Below are 4743 nucleotides of genomic sequence, written 5' to 3'. Positions count from 1 at the left end.
TCTTAAAATTAGTGAGATCATATATTGCAATACTGCCCAGGTAAATATACCACAGTTTCAACTCTCACACACACAAAAAAATTGTATAACTATGTGAGTGTATATGTAGTATGCTATAATTGTGTTAGGATAAATAGGTTGTCAGTATAAGGAGGAAAGGAAGAAAGAAAGAAAGAAAGAAAGAAAGAAAGAAAGAAAGAAAGAAAGAAAGAAAGAAAGAGAAAGAAAGAAGGAAGAAAAAACAGCAACAAAGAAACCAAAACTTGTTTTACCAGGATATAAAAGGGTGTAAGCATTAGAAAAGGACACACTTTTTCTCAGTGCAGTCACTGTGGACTTCCTGGGGTCTCAGGCCTCCTCAACCACAGCCTCCACATCCTCTACTTCCTTCATCTTCATCCCAGCTTGGCTTACCTCAGGAGGTCAGTGTGGTAACAGTGTGATTTTCACCCAAATCAGAAAATTTCCTTAAGAAATGTGACATTACAATATGAACTAACCAGTAACCCAGAGCTCCTGCATCTAGCTGCATATGTAGCAGAAGATGGCCTAGTCGACCATCACTGGGAAGAGAGGCCCCTTGGTCCTGCAAACTTTATATGACCCAGCACAGGGGAAACGCCAGGGCCAAGAAGTGGGAGTAGGTGGGTAGAGGGGAGGGTATAGGAAACTTTCGGGATAGCATTTGAAATGTAAATAAAGAAAATATCTAATAAAATAAAATAATAAGTAAAAAAAAAATCACAAGCAGAGGTGCACAGGTTTAAAATGCCTGTGAGGTCCCTGAGCCCACACCTCCTTCCTCCCCTTCCAAGGGCTTTGTCTCCTCTGCTCTCCTTCAACTGAGCAGCCTTCCTGAGAGGATGCCACCAGTCCTGACTCTCCTGGCCCTACTTCTGCCTCTCAGAGCTGGAGCAGGTGAATGAAAACCCCTGTGGCAATGATGCCATCCCATGACACCTCTGGTGACTTTCTGCCCAGCAGTAGTCAGGAATTGTCCTGGCACTGGACCCAGGATATTTCTGAACCTCAGGTACCAAACCCAGACTTGGAAATCGGGCACCGGTTAGACTCTCAAGACCTCAGGAAGGGAGATGTGCCCAGAAAAAGTCGTAAGCACTGCTGCTCTCAGCCTCTTTGTTTAATCAACTGGAGACTGAGTCATCCTTAGAAAGAGATGTGACAGACAATGCAAAGATACAAAGTGTACATCACTAACTTGACTACAGCTGAGGGAAAGTCACCTTTGATGACCAACCTACAATGGGGTGAGGCCCCCTAGTTCAAGAACCTTAGCACCATTCATTAAGTCCACCCCCAGCCCTGCAGTAGAGAGGCCCAGGCTGACAAAATCCTGCACTGCATGCTCCACCAGCTTTCAGGCCAGTTTTAGTTGGCCTCTCCACTTCTTCTGCAGGTCCCCAGCTTCTCCCATCTATGTCCCTGGCTCAGAATCCACCAGCACTGACCCACCAGCCACCCAGTTAACTACAAGCCACTCTTTCATGCAGCAAAAAAGCATTTACTGAGAACACAAAATGTGTTGTTTACAGAAGAGCAGAATGTTAGAAAATCTACCCCCATAGATAAGGCTTGGAGGCAAAAGGTTGGGAAATGACACCAATGGACATTATAGGGGTTAGGGTGCCTCACTATTAAAGAAAGACCAATAGGCATCCACGCTGGAGCTCCTTGGCCCATAACATGATGAAGATACAGCTTACACCACGTATTTTTAAAGCAGGGCCTAGAAGATAAGGGCTACCCACCCCTTCTCTGAGCACTGCTCTGAGAATTAAGAATCATCAAAGATTATTCTATGTGCAGGGATTTCTCTCTGCAACCATTTTGGGGGACTGCAGATTCCACACCTAATTACACCCTCCCTACATCTTCCCTCCTGCCCTCATCTGTGACTCTCAGGAACCCCTGATCCTTGCCTTTTCTTTCAGAGGAAAACATTGGGGGGCATGAGGTCATGCCCCACTCCTGCCCCTACATGGCCTTTATTACATCTGCGGGAATAGGAGTCATTGTGGAGGCTTCCTGATTCAATATAATTTCGTGCTGACAGCTGCTCACTGCAACACAAGGTGAGGAGAAGCAGCGATCCACACTTTCTGAGATCCCCATCAGAGCTTCTGTCCTCTATTGTGGGTGCTCCCCTGGGGGCTCACTAGAAGGCAGAACTGTGAAAATTGAAGTCTACTAAGTAAAATATTTGAGATCAAAGAGTTTGAGATCAGAGCCAGAAGCACACTTGAGTTGGCCAACTATACTGACCAAACTAAAGCAGTGGTTGGGGTTAAATGTTCACATTAAAAGTCAATGCAAACTTTGGAATATTGCCTCCATGCAAGAGGGAGCCCTCAGGAATCTCATGTCCTTGAGAAGCAGAGAGCAATATGTGTGACAGTGAGGATCTCCTGTGTCCTCAAGTTCCCTCAGTTAGAGCCCCACCCTGCCCACCCTGCCTTTCACAACTCCTGGACTGCATCACTTCTGACTGACTCCACAGCTCTCCTCTCTACTCTGCTCTCTCCGAAGCTCAATGAGAGTCACACTGGGGGCCCACAATATCAGTGCACAGGAGAGGAACCAGTAGATCATCCCTGTGGACAAAGCTATTCCCCACCCATGCTAACATCCTAAGAATCGCACCAATGACATCATGCTATTAAAGGTGAGACCTGCCACCCTCCCACCCACATAGCTCCACCCATCCTTCAGCCTCCAACACCTACCCTGGTGCCAGTGCTCTGCATGGTGCAGGGCTAGCCCCTCTCTCCTACTCTTATCCTGCTTCTTTCCTCTTCCATCCTGACTTTCAAAATATAGCAGACTCACAGGATCCTAGCTTAGCTGGTCCTTCCTATCTTTTCCCCATCAGCTGATGAGAAAGGTAAGGAAGACTAGAGCTGTGAGCCTCCTCAGTCTGCCCATGCACAATGACCATGTGAGGTCAGAGGTTCTGTGTCATGTGGCCGTGTGGGGATTAATGTCTCTCAAAGTCACCGAAGGATCCCCCATCCTACAAGAGGCTTGACTCATCATCCAGGAGGACGGTGAATGCAAAAATTATTTTCCTCACTATTCCAAGACCACAGAGATTTTTGCTGGAGACCCAAAGAAAATACAGACTATTTTCAAAGTAGGGTTCAAGCATTTAACAGGCAAAAAGCGGGGTGAGAGGGACCTGAGAGAGGCCTGCATGTAAAAATGCCCAAACCCTCAACCCTACCTCAGGGAAGGGACAGCCCCAAAGTGCAGCTTTTAGTCTTTCACATGGGTGTAGCAAGAAAGAAGATGGAGAAACATCTGTCTTCCCAAAGCAGTACAAATTACCTTAGAGTATACCTGAGGAAAAGTCTTGGGCTGAGATAGAAGGAAAAGGTGGGCCTTCCTGGAGCTCTGGTACTAAAGGAAGTTAGAAAACCTGTCCTGGCCCTGATTGAACAGTTAGACTTGCCAGGAAGACATAGAGAAAGCAGAGCCCAGGGAAACCAGGCTCCATTCTCCTTTCTCCACCCACAGGGTGACTCTGGGGGACCCCTCGTGTGTGACAACAAAGCTTATGGAATTTACATCTATGGGAAAAAGAGGAAAATCTCTTCAGGAGTCTCCACTAAGGTTGTGCACTTCCTGCCATGGATAAGCAGGAACATGGAGCTGCTCTAACAGGTGTTAAATCACCCGTGCCCGACCAGCCTGTCTGACCTCAGGCAAGAACCACGTGGAGTAGGGAGCAAAGAATGAAAATCCATAATAAATAACCTCCAGAGTGCATAGAGCTGAAGTTCTTTGCTGTTTGAGTCACTCCATGGTTCGCACACCTCACTGGTCCAGGCAGACCTCCCCTGTCACTTCTGGGATTTGCTGCCTCCTCCTTCCCCACCCCCTCTTGCTGGAACTTCAGGCCACACAATTCCCACATGTTTGTCACCCATACACGGTGGGAGGGAGGGTGCTGTTTCTTTGGCATTTGTCAGAGAGTCAAACAAGGCACTGGTGAAGAGTGATTTGATTCTGAGAGCTCAGAAGCCTGTGGGTCCTGCCACCCTGTACCTCCCCATCTCTGCCAGGGCAGGTGACTCTCACCACCTGAATGATCTGCTGTAGCAATGAGCTTTTCTACCTGGGTTCTCTGCTCCCCAGAATAACAACTCTGATCTATGCATGAATAAATGCTTAAGCCAAAAGTCTGTGCCCCAACTAGGGATTCCCTCCACACTTCCTCCCTTTCAGTCCAATAAAAGGCTTTCTCTCTGACTATAATAAACCATATACAATAACAGCATTTATGAAAAACTATCAGGTGAGATTTACATTCACAGTGGCCAGTCCATATGTATTTGGAGCTAATATTCTATTATCTATCCTATCTTGGAAAGTTCAAAGTTCTGTACATAAATCAATCATAACTTGCATTTCCAACTTAAAACCTCTTCTTAGACTTAAGGAGGCTTTTTTAAATCATACACAACTTAAGCTTAATTCTGAGACTATAACTATCTAGTGTTCAACCCCATCAGAGACTGGAGAAGGAATAAATGTCACCTGCGTAAGGAGGAAGTGCAGTCAAGCAGCTTCCAAAACCTTAGAAATGACAGAGAAAGCTGACTGCCTGGGCAGTTCCCACAGATTTCTCTGTGTCATCTTCAGTCCTCTGGCCCAGAGTATCTGACAGATTATTTTGTGAAGCAAGAAATACGAAGAACTGCTTACCCTGTCTTGGTAAGCAAG

At 46.4% G+C, this 4743-nt stretch overlaps 1 pseudogene; it reads left to right on the top strand.

Moving 5' to 3' along the window:
- The first annotated feature begins 863 nt into the window (after positions 1-863).
- Positions 864-3678, top strand: LOC110325743 (annotated as a pseudogene).
- Positions 3679-4743: the final 1065 nt, after the last annotated feature.

This window comes from Mus pahari, chromosome 8 (assembly GCF_900095145.1).
Source record: "Mus pahari chromosome 8, PAHARI_EIJ_v1.1, whole genome shotgun sequence".
NCBI classification, from domain to species: Eukaryota; Metazoa; Chordata; class Mammalia; order Rodentia; family Muridae; genus Mus; species Mus pahari.
This window is presented reverse-complemented; position numbering and strand designations above follow the sequence as displayed.